The sequence below is a fragment of the Pleurodeles waltl genome, chromosome 1_1 (genome assembly GCF_031143425.1).
Source record: "Pleurodeles waltl isolate 20211129_DDA chromosome 1_1, aPleWal1.hap1.20221129, whole genome shotgun sequence".
NCBI classification, from domain to species: Eukaryota; Metazoa; Chordata; class Amphibia; order Caudata; family Salamandridae; genus Pleurodeles; species Pleurodeles waltl.
This window is the reverse complement of record NC_090436.1, coordinates 466,640,864-466,668,633: the sequence shown is the minus strand read 5'-3', so window position 1 is coordinate 466,668,633 and position 27,770 is coordinate 466,640,864.

The following is a 27,770-nucleotide window of genomic DNA, read 5'->3' as shown; positions in this document are numbered from 1 at the left end:
TACAAGGGTATGGCAACACAGCTATTGACTCTGTGTTGCTTTATGCTGGCTTTAAGTAGCCACTCTGAGGCAAACATATCGCCCTTATGTAGCTTCAGAATTTTCACTTTATTCATTGCAATGCACATGCTACACGTTGCATGAAGCAATATTAAACTAAAACATTTCAAATGATACCCCTTTAATATAGCTACATTACTACATGCAGAAGGTACATATATACCTATAGGGAATCCTATCTCCAGTGCAAGCAGGTCCACCAAATCAACCTCCCAAGCCACTACATCAGCCCAATAATACTTAGGGGCATATTTATACTCCGTTTGCGCCGGAATTGCATAGTTTTTTTTGACGCAATTCCGACGCAGAACTAACTCCATATTTATACTTTGGCGTTAGACGCGTCTAGCGCCAAAGTCCATGGAGTTTGCGTCATTTTTTAGCGTGGACACCTACTTTGCGTTAATGAGATGCAAGGTAGGCGTTCCCGTCTAAAAAATTGACTCCGAGGCATGTGCGCCGTATTTACACTCCCAGGCAAAATTCACGCCCGGGAGTGGGCGAGTCAAAAAAAATGACGTCCGGCCGCTTTTGCGCCGTTTTTTAGCGCCTTGAAAAGGCAGGCGTTAAGGGACCTGTGGGCTCTGAAGGAGCCCAGAGGTGCCCTCCCATGCCCCCAGGGACACCCCCTGTCACCCTTGCCCACCCCAGGAGGACACCCAAGGCTGGAGGGACCCATCCCAGGGACATTAAGGTAAGTTCAGGTAAGTCATTTTTTTAAAAAAATTTTGTGGCATAGGGGGGCCTGATTTGTGCCCCCCTACATGCTACTATGCCCAATGACCATGCCCAGGGTACAGAAGTCCCCTGGGCATGGCCATTGGGCAAGGGGGCATGACTCCTGTCTTTGCTAAGACAGGAGTCATTTCTATGGGGGTTGGGAGTCGTAAAAAATGGCGCAAATCGGGTTGAGGCGAAAAATTTGCCTCAGCCTGACTTGCCCCATTTTTTGGCGCCCAAGCTCCATATCCCCCTACGCCGGCGCTGCCTGGTGTACGTCGTTTTTTTCCACGCACACCAGGCAGCGCCGGCGGCTAACGCCGGCTAACGTCATTGATTAAATACGGCGCCCGCATGGCGCTTCAGAATGGCGTTTGCCGGCGCAATTTTTTTCCTCGCAAAACTGCGTTAGCGCAGTTTTGCGTCAAAAAGTATAAATATGGCCCTTAATTTATGTGATGGTGTGATCCGCACCAATACATTTCATCAGATGCCAATTTATATGCACCCACCTGCAATGAGTCATAGGAAGCCCTTCAACTCTCCCTCTGAAACATTCTTACCCTTTTCCCGTCCAGATACGTCCCTATCCCTCCCTGACATCCAACACCTCAAATAAACACCCCTTAAACATATGCCTTCCACTAATTTATAAAATCCCTAAAAAGACATACATCCAACAATACAAAGACAAATATTATTACAACACAATACAAAAAACACAATTTACACAAGATAGGGACAGATCAGACACCAAGACCAACAATCACTCCAAACCACTAGACACTCTCCAACAGCCAGCTCAAACTACCAGACTGTAAGAGAAAGTGAAACTAACTTTCACACTTCCTAGTATGCAGCCTGCCACACAGTTTGCATAATTTCCTGAGTGTGTCCGGTACATTTCCAACATTGTGATGCATTGCTATGCAAATGGACATTGCATGATGGAAACACTGTGTAGGAGCACTTCTACAGTACAGTTAGGTCCATGCAATGGTGACGATGCACGAGCAGAACCGTGCAACAGGGGTGATGCTCGGGTTTGGAACTGCAGTACAGGGTCAATGCGCACGTTCAGAGCTGTGTAACAGGGAGAATGCACTGGATCTACAGTAGAAGAATGGCTTCTGCTGGGACAAACACCTTTGGGCCACTTCCAATGTTCCTTGACTGGGGTGCCCCTCTTGGCAGGTCAAAGTGACCGATGCCAGTGTCCAGGTGATGATGCAGAGTGGTTTGTAGTCTATTTACAAGCAGAATAGCGTCACTCTTGCACCACCCAGGTTGGTGCAATAGCAACTCACATCCTAAAAGAGATTTGTGAAAACACGCAAGGTCACTTTGTGTGGCCCTGAGTGGCATCATAAATCGAGTAAACCAACGCACTGCAAATTGTGGTGTTGCCTCACTCTGTCCAGGGAAGGCATTCCAATGGTTTTGCATGGGTGTTACCACTCATCTCCCATGGTTTTAGATGCATTCCCAGAATACACCAAACTGATAGACCTGGGAATATGCATAAAAGGTACACCTTTCCAGGAGAGGCATAACAAGGTGTAATAAATGTAATTATACTTGATACTTTCTCTTTCAATGTGTGCTGCATTCAGCCACACATGTAGCTCAAAGAAAATGCCTATCAGGATTTTGTTTGCCGGAAGCTACCCCCTCATGTACAAAAAGCACTCCTGCATTCAAAGGACCATGATTCAAGGGTGTCTGAGTTGGTGCTAGGCAGCCATACTGTCACCGGCCCAGGGGAAAAAGCAGAAATACACAATAACATTTTTAATACATTTCCTTGTCATACAGTGAAGCACAGCAAGGTGACTTGTTGCACTATGTGACAATGCTGAATAATCTACACCACCTTTTAGTTCTACGTTACCTTTGAAATGTTTTAGGCGTGCCATGTACAACACAAACTGCCAGCAGACACACATTACCCACATGCGCACTGTTTTACATTTCAAACTATGTGTTGTGTATGTCTCTCATAGGCATGTGTATTTTGCACAAGGTTTTGGCATGCTCATATTGCTGTTGGGCAGGAGTGAGTTAAACACACAGCACAGGTCTTTTGAAGAGGTCTTTGAGCCAGTAGGCCTCACTGCAGTGAACCAGGGTTGAATGATTATTTATCATGCTACTGTTCACCACACAACATGCTGCATCCCCACTTTAGCTCTGTCTTAATCCTGGCAGGCAGTAGCACACATCTAAAATGAGGGCAGGTGTTTTTGTGGCCATCGTGGTCCAAGCAGAACGCAATCTCTAAAACAGGCCTGTATCATACCACAAATGAAAATGTCATGTTCCCCTTTGGATATATACAAGAGTGGGTGAGCCACACATCTATGCAGGTTTACCCTCAGGGCAGGGGTACAGTACTTCTAACATGCGGGGTAATTTAATAAGCTACATCACCACTGCACCATATTCAATTTTACATGGGCACTTCACATATTTACTACCTCTGTATTATTGAGGTGATGTGACGATTGGCAAACATCTCTCTTGTCTTATTTGTCTGGTTAATGCCACACATTGTTACGTCATCTGATTATTGTGTTGTTTACAGGTGTTTGAGCCTCCTTGCATTTCTATTGATAGCATGGTAAATCTGTGACCAGAGGTGGTATTTACATCGATTTGCCCTAGGAAGGTGCCATGTTTGTAGTGTTTAATGGATCTCAATCCCTGCTACATCTGGGACTAGACCTTTGGGCATGACAGATGTCTCCCATGGTCTGTGATGATATTTGGTGCAACATAGGTACTGCATTTTACACATTTTGATACAGCAAAACACAGCTACACAGCTGACTTTCTACATATATTTGTTCAGAGCTATGGCCCTATGATTCTATACCACTGAGGAATAAAATGTATACATGCTGAGGTCTTCATCTATTTGACAAGGTGAGATTGACCATATAGATTATTTTCTTTTAAACATATTTTGTTGGCATTTTGAAATAACTGCAAACCAGTACAGATAAGAATAAGTGGACTACCAAATTTATCAACATTGGGCCAAGACGATATATCAGGCAAGTCCTGTGCAAAATGCACAAACTGTGACATTATCCTCCCCTCCCCCATGTAAATTAGCACTTGTATAGCGCACTACTCACCCGTTAGGGTCTCAAGGCGCTGTACTCATACCGCTATGGAACCCCTCCTGGCTTTTCCCTGTGAGGCACCCACTCCTGAGCACCCCCAGGTTGAAGCCAGACATCCAAGCACTGTTGGGGCCATTGTGGAGATTAAGCAAGCTATTGCCCAGAGTTGCAGAGTGGGACCCATGAATTAGATTAGGCGCTGAGGCGAGAATTATCTGGTCAAGGGGAATTGAGCCCAACACCTGCTGAAGTGGGACTTGAACGCTGGTCTTGAGCCGGATCTCTGCTTCAGGGTCTGCCGCTCTAACCATTGAGCCACACTTCTCCACCCCACTCCCATCCCACTCCCCCACTGGGTTGGTGTAGTATGAACAATACTTGTCAGCAGAGTTAATGGGTGTGTTGGCTCCTGTTAACAGGTCTCTTTTTATAGGGTTATATCTTGGGCAAGCTGTATTGACACATCTACCTATTTATATTTTTGGGTCCTTCAGGCAAGCAATTAGCAGCTCCCAAGCCTGCACAGTCTTCATGCGACCTATGCTCCTGTGCACCTTCCCATGCAGTAGTGGACCTTCACACTCCACCCATCTTTCTAACTTCCGTTTCTAAGGGAGTAAGCCAGGCCTCTTGGGTTCTTTCCATTTTCTTGTTATTTCTCTCTTAGGTAGGATTACTAGTTGTCTTGTTCTTAGCTCTATGGGGAAACCAATGCAATAAGCAAGGGGCTGGCGTAATAGGGAACTGTTTTTATGTAACTACTGCCAGGAGTGACCTCTGTACAGAATGGGCCAAAAACAGGACATGCCCATAGCGTACTGCCACCGTATTAAAATGTCTATTAATCCTCCCTTGGTACAGTAATGCCCTATGCAAGATGAAGAAGCTTATAAGCTTAAATCTAGCATTTCTGGTGACTCCTGGCCCTCTCCGGGATAGCCCATAGCCCATCAAGGGTCCAAAGCATCTCAGTTTGCAGATGGTGGTAAAGACAGGTGATCACCTTAAACCTCCCTGCTGCTTGGAGGAAATAAGAGCAGGGAGAGGTGTGTGAGTGGTTCTGTATTCCCCGTCCTCCAGTGCCTGTGGATGGTCATCAAGGCCACCCCATGGAGTAGCAAATGTCCACCTGGCAACTCACACTCCTCTCTAAACATCTTAAGGGGACTAGGGCAACATCTTGGAATATATCCCCCAATTTGGTGATACCTGCTGCGGCCCAGGTCGCCAGTACCTCCCAACCATTACCACCCTTCAGTAGCAGAAGTATATTGAGGGGTAGTTCCAGAGAATATGGCATTTTAATACCTGACGCATGACCTTCCCCCAGCATTTCTGAATGGTTTTGTGAGCTTGCAAGGGCAGTCCAGTAGGGTCAATAGTTTGCAGGTCTAGCCGGAGTAATGTTTGCTAAGTGGGGGTGAACCCATCTGTGGGCCCATCCGGATGGCGTCTGCCAGCCAGCCATCTGGTCAGCCATTGTAACTGGGCTGCTAGATAATATAGTTCAAAATCTGGGACTGTTAACTGACTAATAGGCACCATCAAAGTGTTGCAAGCGCCACCAACCGTTGCGCCGCCCCCCATATGAATGCCTTGCTAATTGCATTCAGGTCCACAAAATAGGACTGAGTTACCCACAAGGAGAGGGCCCGACCAGATACAGCAATCAGGGTAAGGCTACCATCTTAAGGAGGGCAACCTGACCCTCCACCAAGAGTGGGAGAGCCTCCCAGAAAGCGACACTCAACCTCAAGTTCCTGAGAGCCTTCCCATAATTACTGTCAAACATATCATGGGTAGAATGATACATCTTTACACCCAGGTATGGTGGGCAATGGAGTTCTAGTTCTAAGTCCCCAGGAAGATCTCTCAGGCCTCATTTTCGCCAATAGGAAAGTGTTGAATCCACAAAGCACTCCAACATGGATCTAGCTCCCCACAGGTACACCTCTGTGTCCGACAGGAACAGAAGTAGGTTGTGAGCATACAGTGCTATCCGCTGTGCAACATCTCCAGCTCTGATGCCCTTGCAGAAGGTCCCTGGTCTGGCCAGTATTGCTAGAGGTTCCATGGTGATTGGGACGATGGCATCCCTGCCATGTGCCTCTCTCCACTGCAAAATTCTCTGAGAAATGTTGACCCATCTGCACCCTGGCTGTGGGGCTGGTATACTGTAGACGCGTCCATGCTATAACACCCTGGCCTATTCCCTTAAGGCCCATGACCTCATATAAATAGTTCCACTCAAGGCTATCAAATGCCTTCTCAATATCCACTGCCAATATAGCAGCTACACTCCGAACAAATTAGGTGTCTTCAAGTATAGCCATAAGCCACCTAATATTTAAGGTAGTGTTACTTTTGGGAATGAAACCCATTTGGTCATGGTGAATCAACTCAGTCATATAGGGTATGAGCTGCGGGGCTCGTATTCCGCTCAAGATTTTATAATTGACATTTAGAATGGATAGCGGGCGATATACCCCTACTTTAGTGGCCTTTTTCCCAGGCTTGAGCAGGGGAACAATCAACTCCTCCCTGCTAGGTAGAGGCAGAAAGTCCCCGGTACATGCTCTGTCATACAGCTTTACCAACCACAGGGCCGGTTCAGCAGCATAGGTACCTATAAAATGCAATTGGCAAGCTGTCCAAACCTGGGACTTTGCCACAGGCCATTCTCTTGATTGTGCCTAGGACCTCAGGTAAGGTAAGCTCCTCACCTAGGGCGATAGCCTTTGCAGTGTCCAGCTGTGGGACAGTGATGTCTCGAAAAAAACGAGCTTGCCCCGATACACAAAGAGATAATCTGCTAGTATAGAGGGCCCAGTAAAAAGAAGTGAAAGAGGCATTAATCTGCACCTGAGTCACTAGGGCCGCCCCATTACTCATGGTTAGTTTGACAATCGGCAAGCCAAGCCAGTAGGTGCCCAGTTCGGTCCCTCTTGGCATGTGTTTTTTCAGTGTATGCCTTTCCATGTGGTCCGTAACCTCTCCCGGGCCTCTTGCAGCCTCTGATTAAGGACTGGGTGGCCTGGTCCATCCACTTCTAATGATCGGAGTCAGGATTCCGCAACATTAATGTCATGAAGTAATGTGGAGTGGATCCCCACAGACCCAGAAAGGCAAAGCCCCTGGATCACTAACTTAAACGCCTCCCACTTGGAATGGAGGTCAGTCCCGAGCCTTCATTGACAGTAAAATAATTCAGTATCTGACTGCGTGCAGCATCCCGAAACAGGGGATCCTAAAGGAACTCTAACTTCAACCTCCAAGTTGGCATTGACGCAATGTGCTTGTCCCATATCAGGTGATGCAGCACCAGGTTGTGATCAGAAAGGGTGCAGGATAGGTACTCAATTCCCCCACCGCTGCATTGGCATCTTGGGAACATAAGAAAATATAAAGGCGGACATGCACCTATCATGCATCATCGAAAAGAAAGAATAATTCCTCTCCTGGGGGTAGAACGTGCACCAGCTATCTCGGAGTCCCCAGTGCTCATGCCAGTCACAGAGTGCCTTCGGCACCCGATGTATGGGTGAATCCGGCAAGGGGGTGAGATTGGTCCAAGTTAGGCTCCCCTCGAGGATCATCTTTCCCACCAGTATCTGAGAGAGCCGGGCGGTCAACTGATCAAAATAGGCAGGCTGATTTGTACTGGGACCATACACATTAACCAGCGTCATATCCTGCCCATTCAACTTACCCACCATGGTCAAGTACCGCCCCTCAGGTTCCACTTCAGCATGTGCTAATGAGAAGGGCAATCTCGCCCTGACCGATATTAGTGTCCCCCTTGCGTGTGCAGAGAACATTGTGTAAAAAAGGTGCCCTCACCAGCGGCATTGCAGTGCTGCACCTTCCTTGGCAGTCATGTTTGGTTCCTGCAGAAAACCAATACCTACCCCTTGCCTCTGCAGATGCGCAAATACCTTATAAAATTTTTTCAAGGCGGAGATTGATCTTATAGTTGTAGTGACATTCACACATACACCACACAATCGTTGATTTATTGGATGTGAACTAGTAGTTGAAGACATATTTTTAATTTGAGTCATTCAAAGAAATTAGCAACAATTTGGTCCCTTCTCTGGTGTCCAGCCATTGTGTGTACACTGTCTGCCCCAGAATTTCTGCCTCTTCAGCTGCATGATGGCTTGCCTCCTCATTGTCCCATTGGATATTGGTCTGTACACATATATGGTGCAATATGGCACAAACTAAAATAATTTTGCACACCATGGCAGATAACTAGATTAGCCATCCTTCAGACTGGTTGAGGTACCAGAAGCGTGACTTCAGTACACAAAACATGCACTACATCACTTTGAGATTTTTGGATAGAGCTGCACTGAACTTCTTCTGTCCATCTGTTTGTGGATTTTTTTCTATCATGTCATTAACCATGTCTGTAAACCATATCCCTGGTCACCTAACAATAGACAAAATCAAAAATCAGTCAATGCATTCTTTGTACTTAAACATAACTACCTCTGTAAAATGTGTCTGCAGGCATTATGATACACACTTTAAGTTAATTAATACAGATATTTGCAAGTTACTGTTCTATTTTACATTGCTTTACACATGCTTGTTGGTATATTTTAGATCACTTTAATGTGTTTTACAGCATGTAAGAGATACAACACATCAACATAAGAGTTCATGTGTTTAGAAAGACGATTGGCCAGATAAGCTAATTTGACTATTTGTATCTACTATGTGTAAATTGTGGACTATGTGTGTGACATGTCGCCAAATTTAGAAGGAAGTCACTTGCAACCATATTGAGTTCTAAGGATTGGAATAGTGCCAGTAAGTTTGCCAATACCTAATTAATTCGGCATGATTTCAACTATGATGTGCTTGGTTGTGTACATGGCATACCAGGCCCTTGCATTGTTTGTTATAAATTTGCATCTCCAGTAGCTTCTTGAAAGTTACATCTGTTTGTCATCTGAAATGGGTGGTTTAGTTTTAAATAATCATCTTTCAGGTATAATATTTAACATGGCAAGTTGTCTACATGTACTTAGACTTATACAGAGGAAAGGAAAAGTGGGACTATTCAGTATGAGGTCTATTTATTTTTGGAAAACTGACTTACTTCAACAGACCTGGACAGTAACGTTTATGTCAGTAAATGTATGTATTTGTGATTTCTATTTTGAAGATTGTGTCTTTATTGGACTCTTACAGCATTTTATGATCATTTGTATGCAGATTTGTTTGTTTTTATTACACTGTGATACCCTTCCATCATCACTTTGTGACCTAGGTTTGTTCCTATTGTGTAACTTCTGTATTGACCTATGTAAGCAATTTGTGTCAATGTTTTTGATTAGGTGAGATGCTACATATGTAGGCAGCCTGTGGCCTGTATGTACTCATCTATTAAACTAAATGAGAATTTTAATGTGCATTATTATGAATGAGACTAATGTGACTTTGAATATTGTAATGGTTGGAGTATTTCAACCATTTACTCTTTCAGTTGATCCAACACATTCAGTGCAAGGCAGTCATTGATATTTGAGGGTCCATTTACGTTTGTGGTCCTTAGAAAATCACCAGCCAACAGATATACTGTCATGTGTAAAACAGATACTTTGGATGTGAACATTTAGCCAAGACAATTTTGGTATCCAAGGTTTTACATATAATCCCATCATTGATACACCATTGCACACACACAACCCACAAAATTTAGAGGTTGTTCATTTCATGTGGACCTCTGAAGAATTGTAGTGCCCATGTTCTTTAATTTGCTGTGACTTCAATTACACTACTTGTGATTTTGGCATCTCACACAGTCTGACAGGTCACAACACTTAGCACTCTGTATTTTAACATCCTTCCATTTCTAAATCTATGAGGTAATCACACATTTGGACACCATTGGCTACATGTTTGTGTGACATTCTGCTACTGGTGCACATCACACACAATCCAAACACAAACACACAAATGGGTGTTCAGTCATTCATTTAGAATTTAGCGGAACTATTTGTTTGTATGTGTTCCTTAGCAATGAGTAGTCTATTCCTGTGATGGCCATCCCAAAACTGCTCATTGATGAGACTGTGGTGGAATATGTAGGAGGTATGAGTACTTCCACTGTATTTAGCCAGAATATTGAGTCTCTGATTGTCCACTATTGCCTGGACATTGATAGAATACTAATGTTTGAGGTTCCTCTAGAGGTGTGCTATGTGTTCTGGGAGCACAAATTGCACATGTGTACTATCTATGGCACCAAGCACATGAGGGAATCCTCCTATGTTCTAAATTCCATGCTTGGTCTCCAACTGCTATTCATTAGTTTTGGGTAAGAGTAGGGACTGTGGGGTCAGTTTGATTATGGTATCCAAAACAGATGGCAGAAAGACAGATAATGCTCCCTGTGATATACTTGCCAATCTTTTGCCTGTAATTTGTAATGATCCAGAGGCCAAGATATGTAGCACAGCCATCAATTTGGCGTATGCCTCCTTGTAGTTACTTTCTGAAGAGATGGCCCTATCTTCTGCAGCAAGTACATGATGAGCTTTCTCTTCAACCTGTAAAACTGTATGAACTCCTCTTCTCTAAGGTCTATGAGAGATAACCACTGCCGGAACACATGCTTCTTCCTCCTTCACTTCCTATATGGTGGTGGTTTCCTCGCCACTCATAGTTGCAGAATATCAACCTCTATGGCATAGTTGAGCTTGCAAAAGTGTTTTGTGATGTTCACGTTTTAATGCGATAGCCACTGTGTCATTTCCTACACCTGGTTTGCTGATGCACAGTAATTCTGGTGCATTTCAGGCTTTTTACTGCTCTTCCCTGTGATTCCATAAATACCACAGCTTTGCAGTTGCGTTGGATTTTACAGGGAAATTACTGCATTGCACATATTAAATGTTGCGTGATCCAGCTGCTTTTAGGACAGCTTTTGCCCCCTGCAACACTTGAAAAACTACACATTTTTGTAAATGTGTTGTTTCATAAATATGACTTTATGCTTGAACAGCCATTGCATCACAATTGGTGGCACAACACCAGCGCAAGCCTCTCATAAGTATTCTCCTGTGAGTTCACTCAGTACTGAGGGGTGTAAAAAAATACCCAGCAGCCTTCAGAGTGCAGGGGGGACACAATTTACACTTCAGAGGGGGCACTATGGCTATAGCTGATTTGCAATGAAATATAATTAATACAAACAGCTTATTTAACTGACGTTGAAGTTGCTTCAGGAAGCTGACTCAGAGAAAGTGAATTTGTAACACAGCTTCCATTTTTGTATCTCAGGTCTAGAGAAAGGCACTCCTTAGGGATGTGTGAGACTCCTTAGTGGTGGAGTAAATTAGAGTGCAATCAACATCTTTCACCCTGGAGTCCCTGGAAAGCTGGCCTAGTACTTTTGTGTCATGGGTCTATTTTAGTTTGCCTTGGTGTTGTACCTGGAACATTTTGCAGGGCCATCCCCAAACGTTTTGCCTCCTTCCTCCTATTTTTTCTAACCTCTTGCTGTTGGCTCTTGGACTCTGAGCACTTTATCACTGCTTATCAGTGCTAAAGTGCAGGTGCTCTTTCTACTAAAGTTGGTACGATTGGCTTATACCTAATTGGCACATTTAATTTACTTGTAAGTCCCTTGTACAGTGGTTTCCCTATACCCAGGGCCTGTAAATTAAATGCTACTAAAGGGCCTGCAGCGCTGCTTGCGCCACTCACAGAAGTAGCCTTTCAAACCTGTCTCAGGCCTGCTAGTGTTGGGCCTGCATGCACAGTTTTCTACCACAGGGACCCGGCATCTAAATTTACTTGCCAGGCCCAGAACTCCCCTTTTACTACATGTCATTCACCCCTAAGGTAGGCCCTAGCTAGTCCTATGTGCAGGGTGCTATGTATGTAGAAGGCAGGACATGTGCCTGGTTGCGTGGCCTGTCCTGGTGGTGACAAACAGCCTATTTGGTTTCTCACTGCTATGAGTGCTGCTTTACTCATAGGATTGCTTTGGAAATGCCTTGCCTTGTGTCTAGGGGGTATTTTCTGGTCTATGAAGGGTTGCGTAGGCATGTTTGGTATGATTGTAATGGTAGTGAGAAATGCTGCTTACTGGTGTAGGTGGCTTTTTTATTACCATTATAGAAATGCCACATCTAGAAAGTGAGCATTTCTCTGTGCTTATGACTTTGGTGTTTTGCAGCTTCAATCCAGTCCACGTGTGGGGCAGAGTGACAGTTGGGCTTTGTGCATACGTTTCAGACAGCCTGTACACAGGAAGGGTGGAGGTGTCAAATAGGTGCATCTACATTTTGAATGGTCTTCCTAGGCCAAGAGAAGGGGAGATAGGGCACACCTGCATTTGTAAAGGCATTGCCCTGGCCTCACAAAAAGGGCTTGTTTATCCCTCACTGATGTCTAGAGACTGTGCTGGAGGAGAGAGTGGATACTCCTAGAACCAGTTAGGACTGGTTGGAACCTCCTCTCCCCCTCTTTGTTAACTTTGTACAAAACTGAGTATAAGTGAAGGGGATTTTCCCCATGTAAGAGAGATAATTTGACTCACAAGAATCATACTTGGAACTGAATACAGAATGCTGCTGGAGGGACTCACCAGGATCTGTCTTCGACTGATGCTGCTGTGCTGACCTGTGACCTGCCTAGTCACTAGGAGGAACTGCCAGTGACTGCATACCCCTTTGCTGGCCTGCTTAGTGGACCCTAACGTCCTGTGCTCCACTTGTGTTCTCCAGGGGCTGGGTGCTGTGGTCCCTGCCCTCTGCAACCATTGGCTCCCCAGCACTAGGACAGTTCTGTACTGGGAGGCCCCCTTATGTTTGACTTAATTGCATGGTGAGCGCAGAGGGATTCCCCCTCTAAAGCACATGGTGAGCCCTTGGGAATCGCCTGCTAAAGCACGTGGTGAGCACTGTTGCCAGTGAAAAAGGAGGAGGGCGATGACCCTTTGTTGCCCTTAACCACACCTACAAGGGTGCAAACGTTGTCTGGGACTGGCTGGGCAGCAAAGGCCTCTGGGAAGATTCGTCAGGCCCCACCGGGGGAATCCCTGGAGGAGTAGCCCAACCGTTCGTCCATCCCAAGCCTTGTAGGCTCGGCAAGAAATTTACTGTATTTCTCCTAGTGACAGAGCAGACGCATGGTGGATCCCGGAGGAGGGGAAGCAGAGCGAGGTCTCCCTGTGTGTCCCAGTGGTGGGTTCCCCCTCCCTCACTTCTTTATTTAAATTGACTTCGGGCAGCTTGCTGTAGGAAAGTACCCTCTTTTTGGCATGTTACCCCCAATTTCTGCCTGATGTCAGTGTGTTTTTGACTGTGTCACTAGGAACCTGCTAGTCAGGACCCCAGTGCTTATGGTTTATGGCACTGCTTGTCAGTGTGTTTCACTGTTTTCTAAATTGTCACTGGAGTCCTGCTAATCAGGACCCCAGTGCTCATGATCTCTCTGTTTCTAAATTTGTCACTACATACTGGTAACTCAGTATTTCACTCCAAATTGGCATACTGGTCCCCCCTTATAAGTCCCTAGTATATGGTACCTAGGTGCCCAGGGCATTGGGACTCCAGGGGGTCTTTATGGGCAGCAGCATTTATTTTGTCATCCATAAGGAGCCCATACAAAGGTTTCTACAGGACTGCCGTTGCAGCCTGTGTGCAATAGTGCATGCACTATTTCACAGCCATTTTCACTGCACCAGGTCACATATCAGTCACCTACATATAAGGTCTTTCAACCCTGAAGGCTGGGTGCAAAGTACCTGTGTGTGAGGGCATCCCTGCACTAGCAGAGGTGCCCCGACGTCGTCCAGGCCCATTTTCCCAGACTTCGTGAGTGCAGGGATGCCATTTTCAGTGAGCACTGGACATACGTCAATACCTATGCAAAGCTTCACCATGGTAACTCTGAATATGGCCAAGTAAGGTGCCCAACAAGTGGGAATTGTACCCCAATACTGAGTCCAGTATTGGTTGCACAATCCCATGCACTCTGGGGGCTCCACAGTGGACCCCCAGTACTGCCATAACAGCCTTCTGAGTTTTCCAATGCAGCCCCAGCTGCTGCCACCTCACAGACAGGCTTTTACCCTCCTGGGGATAGAGCAGCTCAATCCCAGGAAGGCAGAACAATGTATTTCCTTTAGGAGAGGGGTGTTACACCCTCTTCCTTTGGAAATAGGTGTTACAGGCATGGGAGGGGTATCTCCCAGAGCCTCTGGAAATGCTTTGAAGGACACAGATGGTGCCCCCTTGCATAATACAGTCTACACTAGTTCAGGGACCCCCAGTCCCTGCTCTGGCGTGAAAATGGACAAAGGAAAGGGGAGTGACCACTCCCCTGTCCATCCCCACCCCAGGGGTGGTGCTCAGAGCTCCTCCAGAGTGTCCCTGGGTTTTGCCATCTTGGATTCCAAGGCGGTAGGGCACTCAGGGAGCATCTGAGGCCAGTGCCAGCAGGTGATGTCAGAGACCCCACCTGATAGGTGCTTACCTTGTTAGGTGACTGTAGACGGGTGCCGCCCCCGTGTCTACAGATACCTGTGAGGGGCGCCGACTGCGTGCCTGGTCCGATCCCATTCAGCGTCTCCAGGGAGACGCGTGGAGGTGGGACACTAATTCGGCCCCGGACTTCCGGGCCGCCGGGGGTGAAGAGCAAGAGAAGACGGACGACCGAGGTGTGGAGGAGGAAGCCGGAAGAGAAACGTGAGACGAGGAGACGCGCCGGGAGGAGAGCACGGAACGAAGGAACAACGAGGAGGAGGTAACCAGCCCGAGCTACGGAGCCGGGAAAGACCAGAAGGACGGCAACAAGCCCCACCACGACCCAGGAGGGTCGTGGCTCTTCAAGGTACGGTCCCTGTTAAAGGGACATCGGGAAAAGGGGACAAGAGGACCCGAGGGCACAGAGGGAGGGTTGAGAGAGAAAAGGAACGCCGGGGAGGGACTAGGGGAAGAGGGCAGATTAGGTTAAGCACCAGGAGCCTGGGCGAGACACTGGCCGTACCACCTCCCTACCACCAGACTTACCTAAATAGTACTGCACCCTCCCCTATGCCTGCACTAACCTGAGACACCAACCCTAGTGTTTCCTTCACTCACCCTCCCGCTTGTATACTAACTAAAGAGTAAAACCCCATCCCTTACCACTTACCTGGCCTTGTCCTTTTGTTTTCCGAGACCCCCGCTGGAAGGAGCCGAGAAGACGTAGTCCGAAGACCTCACCACCTAGGAAAGACAGAACATTAAGGATTCGTGAGACTGCAAGACCTTTACAGAAGCACCTCCAATAGTAAAAGGACGTACAGACAACAACTATATTGCTATCCTGAATAGCCTAATTTCACAAATAAATAAATAAAATTATTTTTTTCCCTTTGGGAACTTACCTAAAGTACGGGTCAGAGTCCTCTGTACAGTGACCAACCCCCTTCTCAGGGCTATTTAGGGTTTCTCCTCTTGGTGTTTCTTCAGATTCAGATTGCAAGACTCCAGCAAGAATCCTCTGCATCCTTTACTTCATCTTCTACCGACGGATCAACCACTGACTGCTCCAGGAACTCTACAAAACTGCAACAAAGAAGCAAAGATGACTTCTGCAACATTGTAACTCCAGCTCCTGACAGAAACTGTTTTGAGGTCATGCATCCTGTGAGGACTGCCTGTCTTCAGCCTGCACCAGAAGAACCGAAGGAATCTCCAGTGGAGTGACAGAGTCACTTCCCTGCTTCAGCAGGCACCTCTCTGCAGCAACGACCGGTTGCTTGGGTCCCCTCTCCAGTTGGCAGGCATGAATCCAGCAACGCGGGTGGTAGACTAAAGTGACTCCAGCAGTCCCAACGTCTAGCTGTCCAACTTTAGTGGAGGTAAGAGCTTGCCCCCCCTGCAAGACAGTAACCCCGTGCACCATGTGACTTGCAGTTTCCAAGGCTTGTGTACGACCTTCCAAGAAGTTCTTCATGCACAAGACAGCTTAGGCCCCCAGCATTCCATCCTTCAATGCACAGCTTCCTGAGTGGTTCTCTGGCGGCGGCGTGGGAAACCGACTTTCGCATTCCACTATTTAAGTATATGATTTGTGTTCCCCCTAGGCCCATTGCAAACCGTTGTGATTTTCACTATTTGCACTGTTTTACTACTGTGTACTTACCTGTTTTTGGTTACTAATGTATATATTGAGTAATGTACTTACCTCCTAAGGGAGTATAATCTCCAAAGTATTTTTGGCATTGTGTCACTAAAATAAAGTACCTTTATTTTTGTAACTCTGAGTACTGTCTTTCATGTGTGTGAGTACTGTGTGACTACAGTGGTATAGCAAGAGCTTTGCATGTCTCCTAGTTCAGCCTTGGCTGCTCTGCTTACAGCTACCTCTGGACAGCCTGGCTTCTAGACACTGACTACATTTCACTAATAAGGGATAACTAGACCTGGTATAAGGTGGAAGTACCTTTGGTGCCCAATACAAACCAGGTCAGCCTCCTACACTCCGCTTTGGGTGTGCATTGGTTGAAAGAGGAGCGTGTGCGCTCCTCAGTGTTTGGAATGCTCTTCGAAGTACTGTATTTCCCCCGCATAGGAACTCCTGCTCTGCACAAGGGAAGCTGGAACCTACCACTCTGCGGGTAATATATATGCAGGTGCCTATCCGATGATATGTTTGGCTGACTTGCCATGGGTGTTCTAACGTTCCTGTTATGGGCAATGATGATAATGTTCCTGGTATGGGCATGTATGAGGATCTTATCACATGTGCATTATTGCAGTAATGTTCTCCTGACTACTGCTTATGTTGCAGAAGAATCAGTATCCTATATGTTTAATGTGACTACTGCTTGCTGTTGCAGGGTTCTAATGCTGTGATGTTCTGACAACTGCTTGGGTAGCAGGGTATGACTGTCATGTTGTATTTGGTCAAATAATCATGTTATGTACAATACAGTTTATTTTTATATAATTTGGTTTTGTGTTTCCCTTGTGATGGGGATAGTGTGTCATGTGTGTTGTGTGTGTTGTGCAAACCTTTTACACATTGCCTCTGGGATAGGCCTGACTGCTCTTGCTGAGCTACCAAGGTGGTGAGCTGGGGACATCTTGTGTGTGTAACTCCCTTGCTGTGACTAGAGTGAGTGAGTTCTGCTTGGCTTAGCTGCATGCCCTAGCCACCCCAAAACCCAATTTCTATCACTTGGTATGGGAGTTTAGCTTAGCTTTGGCTTCAAGGCCTGTGTCCTTTCACCTAATTCACATGCTGTTTTATTATTTTATTCATTTTTTATTAATTTCAGCATTGCTTGCATTTTTAAAAGAAATGCTTTTATTTCATAATCAGTTGCCATTCCATGAAAGCGTCATTATCAGTAATTTACGCATTAGATTGTCATCATGTTCCTTGCTTTTACGTTGTCAACAACAGAGTGTAAAGATGCCAGGCATTTGTTATGATATTGCTGATACACGTTTTAGCACACTATCTAAAATTTAGGGAAATACCAATGTCAGGATGTATGCATGAACAGTAATATGTGCCTTATAAAAACCCCTTGTGAGAACAAGGCCATTAGAGGGGGTTCCACCCAAGATATTCCATCTATGCTGCATGTCACTTTGCAGAAGACCTCAGCCTTTGTGTTTCTACAAAGGCTGATTAGGAGACTGGAGGGTGACCTTGTTCTAAGGTAATGGAGTTTGGGGCACTCCTCACGGACATGGCACAGGCAGATTAGGTTTATCATGCCTTGTTCTCTTTAGGGTAGACAACACTCTTTAGGAAGGAATTTGCATATTCATGTTTATTACAATATGTTGGAGTTCTTTACATTTACATCGCTTATTTTCACAATCCTGATTTTGTTATTTGCCATATCCTAATCGTTGCAGCTCATGCATTTTATTGCATGTTGGAAAATGGGTTATTGGTAAGGGCAGGTAGGTACCTACACTTAGCAATAGGCCACTAACCTCCACTAAGGTCCATTTAGGTCTCAGTAAATTAAACCCAGCTCAACCCTTGGAAGCTTGGCAACGAGTGTCAAGGCTTAACTTAGGAGACAGAGGGGGTCATTCTGACCCTGGCGGTCATGGACCGCCAGGGCCAACGACCGCGGGAGCACCGCCAACAGGCTGGCGGTGCTCCCATGGGCATTCTGACTGCGGCGGTACAGCCGCGGTCAGAAACGGGAAACCGTCGGTGTCCCGCCGGTTTCCCGCTGCCCAAGGGAATCCTCCATGGCGGCGCTGCAAGCAGCGCCGCCATGGGGATTCCGACCCCCTTACCGCCAGCCTGGTTCTGGCGGTTTTGACCGCCAGAACCTGGCTGGCGGTAACGGGTGTCGTGGGGCCCCTGGGGGCCCCTGCAGTGCCCATGCCCATGGCATGGGCACTGCAGGGGCCCCCTAACAGGGCCCCACCAAGATTTTCAGTGTCTGCCAAGCAGACACTGAAAATAGCGACGGGTGCAACTGCACCCGTCGCACCCCTTCCACTCCGCCGGCTCCATTTGGAGCCGGCATCCTCATGGAAGGGGGTTTCCCGCTGGGCTGGCGGGCGGCCTTCTGGCGGTCGCCCGCCAGCCCAGCGGGAAACTCAGAATTACCACGGCGGTCTTTTGACCGCGCAGCGGTATTCTGCCGGCGGGACTTTGGCGGGCGGCCTCCGCCGCCCGTCAAAGTCAGAATGACCCCAGAGTGTAAAGCATTCCAATATCACAAAACAGTATTTAAATAAAACACAGGAAACCGTTTAAAAATCCAAAACCAATTTATAAAAATAGATTATATTTTTATCTTTAAAATGACACCAAAACGAATAATATCGGACAAGGGGAACCGGAGATATGAATTTTCAAAGAATTATTGTTTATTAGCGCCTAGAAACAAAAAGCGCCAATCGGGTCATCTGGTTGCACCTCGACCGGGGCAAAGTCAAAGTTTCAGGCCGACCGCGATGGAGCCCTGCTCGGCTACAGGCCGCGGAGGCCTTGGTTAAAAGTTGACCTTCACACTTAGGCCCTCATTCTGACCCTGGCGGTCCTAAACCGCCAGGGCCACGGGCAACGGAAGCACCGCCAACAGGCTGGCGGTGCTTCAGTGCCCATTCTGACCGCGGCGGTAAAGCCGCGGTCAGAAAAGGGGATCCGGCGGTTTCCCGCCGGATTTCCCTTGGCTGGGCTGAATCTCCATGGCGGCGCTGCAAGCAGCGCCTCCATGGAGATTCCGACCCCCTTCCCGCCACCCTGTTTCTGGCGGTTTTTACCGGCAGGAACAGGATGGCGGGAATGGGTGTCGTGGGGCCCCCTCACAGGGCCCCAGCCTGATTTTCACTGTCTGCATAGCAGACAGTGAAAATCGCGACGGGTGCAACTGCACCCGTCGCACCCCTGCAACACCTCCGGCTCCATTCGGAGCCGGCTTCTGTGTTGCAGGGCCTTTCCCGCTGGGCCGGCGGGCGCTCCCTTGGCGGGCGCCCGCCGGCCCAGCAGGAAAGTCTGAATGGCCCCTGCGGTCTTATGACCGCAGAGCGGTCATTCAGCGGTGTAAGTTTGTGGGCGGCGACCACCGCCTGCCAAACTCAGAATGACCCCCTTAGTCTCTTTTTCAAAGATTTTCTTCAGTGGGATGAACCTGCCAGTCCAATCCGACCTCCTGGAGCCCTTCTCCGGAGACGCGATGCGAGAATCCTCGGTGGAGATTTTTACCTTCGGACTTAGGCGGTCATTCCGACCCTGGCGGTCATGGACCGCCAGGGCCGGGGACCGCGGGAGCACCACCAACAGGCTGGCGGTGCTCCCAAGGGCATTCTGACCGCGGCGGTACAGCCGCGGTCAGAAACTGAAAACCGGCGGTGTACCGCCGGTTTTCCGCTGCCCTCGGGAATCCTCCATGGCGGCGCAGCTTGCTGCGCCGCCATGGTGATTCTGACCCCCATACCGCCATCCTGTTCCTGGCGGCTTTGGCCGCCAGGAACAGGATGGCGGTATGGGGTGTTGTGGGGCCCCTGGGGGCCCCTGCAGTGCCCATGCCAATGGCATGGGCACTGCAGGGGCCCCCGTAACAGGGCCCCACTGAGAATTTCAGTGTCTGCATAGCAGACACTGAAATTCGCGACGGGTGCAACTGCACCCGTCACACCCTTTCCACTCCGCCGGCTCCATTCGGAGCCTGCATCATCGTGGAAAGGGGTTTCCCGCTGGGCGGGCAGCCTTCTGGCGGTCGCCCGCCCGCCCAGCAGGAAACACAGAATAACCGCGGCGGTCTTCTGACCGCGCAGCGGTATTCTGGCGGCTCCCGCCGGCACCGCGGTTACCGCGGCCGGCGGGAGTCAGAATGACCCCCTTAGTCCTTTTTTTCAAGGTGAAAATCCTTCGACCGGGGTGAACCTGGATCTTGATCCGACATCCCTGGAGCCCTCTTCGGATACGCTGGCTGGAAGGTCCCGGTCAACTTTTTACCTTCGGAATTAGTATCTTTTTCAGAGATTTTCTTTACCGGGACGAACCAGCAAATCAGGCCGGGTCGCAGTTGAGGCAAGCCGGCTAGAGTTGCCGCGGCGGGTCGGTCCCTCTATGGAGCTTTTTTACAAAAGTTCTCCAAAGTTCTCTAAACTTCTGGGGCTTCACCCAGATGTCCTTTTAAGGTTCTTTTGAGGTCCACAGCTCACCCCAAGGGTCCAGAAGTTCTGAGATGGTCCTTGGGGGTGCGGACTACAACTCCCAGAATGCACCTGGCACAAACTCCTTTTTGGCCACTGGGCGGTGGCCAGCTGGTTGATTTCTTCAGGAGTTGGTGCAGCGTACTCTGGATAGCAATTTTTCACCTGTAGCAAACAGGGAGTCCCTCCTAGAACCAGTTGAAGCCAGGCAAAGTCCTTCTTGTGGTGAAGCCCAAGTGTGCAGCTGGTGCAGTCCTTCTGAGTGCAGGTTCCAGGTGCAGGCCAGGGGTCCAGCAGGGCAGTCTTTCTTCTTCTGTTGTTCTTCCTTGTTGGATGTGGTAGGGAACTGAGGTGTGGGTGCAGGTCTGCCAGTTTTATCCTTGCTCCTGGGTGAAAAGCAGGGGGGTCCTGGTTCTCCAATCAGGTGCAGGGTCCTTCCCCTTGTGATGACCACTTCCTGGGAAGTGTGGCAAAAATCAATCCCAGGAGGCAACATTCTCCAAAAATCCATCATGGCTGAATCTGATTTTTGGAGGTTACATCTGGCTGACCCCACCCACTGGTGTGGCTAAAAATCATAAACACACCCTTCTCATGCCCTCTCCTAATCTAATCAAGGGGGCACCTAGTTGTCTGGGGTTGCAGGATGTGGGGGTGTTGCTGGTTGCTCCAAATGTCCTTCTCTGCCTTTCAAGACCAGCATAGCAGCCCTCCCCCTTCCTGCCTCACCATCTGCTGAGGGGAGATTCCCTCCCACAGGCATATTCCTTTGTGTGAAGCCAGGCCACTTCACACCTCATCAAGGCAGCCTGGCCAGGCTGCTAGAGGCTGGCCAAAGAGCACAGCAGCAAAAACAATGCAGGGCTGAAATTGGCAACTTTTCAGGTAAAGTTTAAAACTCTTTACCTGAACTAGTTATATTAAATCCCACAACTTGAAGTTGTGGGATTTATTATAACAATTAATTTGATACCAAACTCTTGTTATCCATTATTTAAGGGGACTTTAAAAATTTAAATAAAGTCTCCCCATTCTAGCCTATGGAGGCTATTCACTACAATGAGAGAAAAACGAATTTGGCTGTTTTTACCTCACCAGGGCTTATAAAACTATTTTATAAGGTCCCTGCTTATAGTTACATGACACCCAGCCCTAGGGGCACATAGGGCTCATCTTAGGGGTGACGTATATGTAAAAATAAGGTAGTTTAAGACTTTGGAACTATTTTCAATTCCAAAGTCGAGTTTGCATATAACTTTAATTTAAAAGCAGCCAGCAAGGCAGGACTGAGTTTAAAATGACACTGGGCACCTCAGCAGAGCACCTCTGGGTGCACTACCAATGCTGTGGTCCCTAAACCTACATACCCTACCATATACTAGGGACTTATAGGTAGGTTGACTTAGCCAATTATAATTAGCCTAATTTGCATATCCATTTTACACAGAGCACAGGCCCTGGGACTGGTTAGCAGTATCCAGGGCACCATCACAGTCAGGAAAACACCAGCAAAAAGTGACAAATGGGGGCAAAAAGTTAGGGGGCCTCTGCAATCAGCCCTGTTTTCTCACACAAGCCCCCCCCAGCCCACACGCCCAGGAGACTCAGCCCAACCCTGGGAGAGTCTTCCTGGCTTGTTAGGCAAGGAAGACAGTGAAGAAAACTGATGACCCTTTGCAGGGCCTACTCTGCCTTACATCCTCCTGCCATGGTCATTCCCTCTGGGTAGTGAAGCCATCCCAACAGTGAAAGGACCCATCTCAAACTGAAACTTCCCTCAAGGGGGGTCTTCCTCCTCTCTCTCTGCCAACTTGGTAGTGAGGTGCCCACCTCCCCTACTCCTAACTTTGCTAGGGCAACACCTAGGTTACCCAAAGAGGTCACCCAACACTTGAGCAACCCCACCATGACCAACAGGGTTAGGGGGCCTATTTTGCTTTTGGCCCTGGGGTCTGCCTCCCAGGCTAAGTGTGGTGCTGCCAAGAAGGCTAGCACCCAGCAGAGGCTACTGACAGCTGTCAGTACCCAGAACCACACCCTAAGCTCTCCACTGATAGGTGGCTGAGCTTCTTTAGGGGCAACTGTGGGGTCTTGGTGTAGTGTGGTCAGTTTTATGTATCCTTTGTGCATTAGCTTCAGGCTTTAGGCCTTTGTGCACTTTGCCCTGGATGTATTTTATTCCTTTGCTCGCAGCTTCGAGCCTCTGTGCACTTTGCTCTAGATGCTTTTTATTAGGCTTCGTACTGTTATTTTTCAAATAACCAGTTCTACGGTCTTGTTTTATTTTTTATATCACACTGTTTAGCCTACTTCAGCACTGGAGTTCTCAATAACACATTCCTGTTCACTCTGTGCTTCAGTCAAGGATACAGTCTGGTACATTGCCGATAGACGTGGTAGGAGTTTAGTCTTTGGCGTTCTTGAGTAGGGACATTTTGTGATCACACTGACATGTTAGTTCTAAAAACACTTCCTTGTCCCAATACATGCAAGAGGGAGATTCCGACCAGGGAACCACAACTAGACGCTGACTGCCTCGTTGCAGATGCTGAACCAGATCACAGGCCTTTGCTCAGGTATGAGGGTTGATGTCTTCCCAGGGAATCTGAAAGGCAAGTTAGAAGCTTAACATGCTGTGCTCGAAATAGAACTAGCTGAGAGAGAGTAGAAATTGTTAACACCATGATAGCGTTATTCTTATGTTTCACTCTCCTCGTGACTATTTCAATTCTACTGTGTTGTGTGGTTCTGGTTATTGCGGCTCACGCCTTAATATCTAAAATGCAGTCGTTTTATTAAAACAATATATAAAACTTAAACTGCCTTTGTCATTTGTATATGAGATCATACTGTAAATGAGAGAGCTGGTTTGGATCTGAGTGACCACGACTTCCCTCAGAAGTTCCAAAGATGTCATGCGCTCGGCCTCCCAATCATTCCTTCCCCTAGGGAGAGATGAGGCACTGCTAGTTAGCCGTAGCAAAACCGGATTTAGGGTGACAGAGGTCCTTCCAAGTGGGTCAGACTCAGTCCCCCACATCGTGAACGATCCTGCTACCTAGAAATCCAGTAGTCTCATTTAGGATAATGAGAGCCCACGCGACGTGGCGCTGCCAACAATTGGCCTGGCTCTAATTTTCGGGTCCGGCTGACTCTCTTGGTCTCATATATATATTGACTCCTCAGTTCCGTTAACGTAGACGTCCGTGGCGCTGAGGATTTCCGCCACCACGAGATAGGTACCTCCTATTGCTTAGTGGTTGGTTGTTCAAGCTTGAACTTTGAAAGGACAAACCCGATATTAGTGTGCCCTCTCTGCTCTAGTGCTATTTTTATAATGGCGAATCCTCAAGTAGTGAACATAGCGCTTAATATGCACCAACCGCTCACAGGACATCTGATAGCACATGGTCTCCCGAACCAGGGGGGTCCGGTCACGTTTGTTGTGGACGCCCATGCAGCTTATAGACCAGAGCTTTTTTATTCTTGGGTCGTATTTCCAGCAGTTGATGGGGGTACAAACACTTTTCATGATTACACTATTGCGAATGTCCCTGGACAATACAGGGCATATGCATACTTAGAGATACCTTTATCTTATCAAGAACACCATAATTGGCTTGATGGTGCCCTCCCACACACAGTAGCACAAGTTAGGTTAGGTCCACTGAGTAATGGTGGTCCTACCTGGCCTTTATTGGCTACATACACACCATATCCTGCGGTTGCTAACTTGGCGGTGGCTGACGTTCTTCGTTTTTATATAGACTTAGCTACTACATACAGAAGACTGGTTCACTTTGTAATGCAGACTTTAAATACTAATGCAGCGCGTGCTGCTCTGGCGCACCCACATGCAGTGGTTCCGGGTATCAATCCGGCCACTGTACACTCAGTTATGGGTAAAGTATCGGCTAAACGCGAGGAAACTCCATTTTGGCTGGCGCAAAAAATTAATACACTGGAAGCAGTATTTCCTCATACGGGACCTCAGGATAAACATAGAATATTGACGATGTGTTTGCCGTATGGAATGGTTCCTACTGTGGACCATTGTAATACCTGGGGCACGGTGTTTGCCGCGCTCTACACTACAGCACACGGTACACCAACATTGGCTAATCCACCCGAAGTGCTAAAAAAATTCAAGATGAATATGGGGCTGCCCCAGCCTTAGATTTAGGGATGCAACTGATGGGCAATTTTGCCGCTGTTTCTTCTATTATTTTGAGTAATCCCAAGGGAGAGGCAGTGGCGCTAGCCGTGCGTATGCGTCTTCGAGACGTCCCGCAAATTAATCAGGAGCGGGAACTGCCGAGAATAATAGCAGAAACATATTCGAGTATCGGTCGTGATAGCCTTGGGGCTAGACCGCAAAAACCCCAGTTACAGGGTAAGAATAGTAAAGATACTACTAAACAACAGCAACCTGAGGGTACTAAAAAGCGCTGGGAGAAAAAACAACAAACACCTAAAAAAGATAGGGGACAATCTCCGCAACCGGAGACCCCGCAGAATAGGTATAATCTCAGGAATAGGGATAATTTGAAGACGCCTGATAGATATCAATATACTGATACACGCCAATCTCGTTCCTTTCAGGACTCCTCGGAAAAGAGAAATGAGAGAGGTGGGCGGTCAGAGCGGAGAACAGAGTAAATGAAACCGAGACAGGAGTCACAACGCTCAACGGAGGTTTCTGTCAAACAAGAAGAGAAACCGATCCAACAAAAGCAGCAATTTAAAAAGAAGAAAGTGGCGGCGGTCTCAGTTAGACATGCCACTCAAGAAGAGAGTTCTCTTGAAGAACAAGACATGGGCACTAGCATTGTTAGACAGCGCGGCAGAGGTCACAATAGTTCGCCTGAATCTTCTAGAGCATCTGGAGGTGAAAGCAACTGATGACTTCATACAAGTCGAAACAGCAGATATGCGTTTCTCTGATCCCGATAGGGTTTATATAGTAACTTTACAATTAGAAGGGGACATTGAACGCACTATAAAAGCCATCTTTTGGGACCGTGTGGTCAAATTGTATGACGTTCTGCTGGCCGAACAGGATTGGCCACCTGACTTTGTTCGTGACTGTCCAGTTGGGGAGCAGGTTATTACACCTTCATTCTCACCGCTTGTTCCGGGAGAACTAGCAGAGTCCTATAATAAAACATGAGCTCTTGCACAGGCTCCCGCCCTATAAAGAAATAATGTGTGGTGGGATAGAGATTCACCTTATCATGTAATTCCGACAAAGGGCGAACCTCAGCCGCAACCGCAATATCCTATAAAATTTGAAGCAAGGGCATCAGTAAGGAAAATACTTACACAATTGGAGTACCAGGGAGTAATTGAATCCTGTGTCTCGCCGATGAATAATCCCTTATTTCCAGTAGCTAAACCGGACCATTCTTATAGGATAGTAGTGGATTACAGACATTTAAATGGACATACACGCACGTATGCAATACAAAATTCGCACAGCGCAGCACTCATGAATAATATAGTGTGTAAGAAATACAAAACAACATTAGATATCTCGAATGGATTCTTCTTCCAAAATATAGAGGCCCGAAAGTAGGGACTATACGAGCTTTAGTGCGTTTGGCTCTTAAAATAAGTTTTGTCGTCTGCCTCAGGGGTATAAGAATAGCCCAGGACTATTTTCGGCTCGTGTAACTGAAATTTTGCACGAGTTGGACCCTGAAGCTTTATCATATGTTTATGATATATATCTGACGGACGATGAGTTACTGCAACATCTAAGGCGGGTAGCATGCATTGTTGTGGGATTTGCTGAAATTGGCTACAAATTTAATTTTAAAAAATCGAAGATTGCCTTCCTCAGCGTCATTTTCCTGGGATATGAGTTGTAGAATGAGGGCAAGAGCTTAGCACCACACTTTTTGGAGAAATGTGCTCAGTTGCAACCTCCTAATACGGTTCAGAAACTCCAGTCATTATAGGGGTTTCTAAATTTTGGCAGAACTTACATTCCTGAATACGCTACACGTATAAAACCATTATACGAGTTGATTCGCCTGAATTTTTCGAGTAGATTTTGGATGAATGAGCATACACATATTCTTCGAGATTTGCAAACTGATCTCTTAGCGGTAAAGCATTTACACACACAGGACAATAAAACGCATTTGGTCATCAGGGCTATACCTGGTGCCGTTGGATTTACATATGTCACCTTTAATGAGGGTGAGACAGTCTCGATAGCATACAAGTCCCACTTGTATTCGGCTGCAGAACAACGTTTTGCACAAACTGAGAAAATTCTCACTGCTGGACAGATGGCTGTTATTAAAGAACGATCTCTTGCCGAGGGCCAACGCATTATTGTTGTTTCCCCGATTCCGGCCCTAGAGGCTGTTACAAAAGCGAGTGTTCCTAATTCGAAAGCTTTACACCCGCGATGGATACAATGGGCAACGTCTTTGACAGCCACTGATGTAGATTGCATATTTGACCCTAAACTGCAGACTCAAGAATTTCTTCAATATGAAATGGAGTACCCAGTTCCCGCTGGCACATTGCCTATTGACCAATATCAGGTGGTCATGTATACCGATGGCTCTGCGCAATCAGCGGTTGGGACTAAACAACAGTATTCTGCTGCATGTGCGGTAGTGAGCGGCTATATGGAGGGGGAGAAGTTCTGCCCCCAACATACTTATACACAGACCTAGGGAGATTGTACGGCACAGTTGGCTGAGCTGAAAGCTCTATTGTTAGCCTTGGAACACGCGGATCCAGCGATATTTACATTGCTGGTTTGTGACTCCTATTACTGTGTTCAGTCTTTCAATGAATTTTTGCACTACTGGAGGTTGAATGGGTTCAGAGATTCCAAAGGTAACACCATTAAACACAAATTGCTGTGGGGGAAGGTTGCGGATCTGAAAGAAACGCTTCCTAAAGTCCATGTTGTGCATACACTTGGACACCAGCGCGTTGGAATACACGTTGCTGGGAATACTTTGGCTGATGAAGCCGCAAAATCGGCAGTGGCAGTTGCCACTGTGGCCGCAGTAACTCGTTCGAACTCCAAACCAGACACAAAGATTTTGGCTGCCATAAAAGCTATGGCTGATGGCACACCATTTCCTAAAGGATTCCCTTCTAAATAAAGTTACTGTATGGGTGGTATGCTAAACGCTGTAGTTAAAATCCCAGGCGTTGGTGTATGTGAAAAGCCCAATAA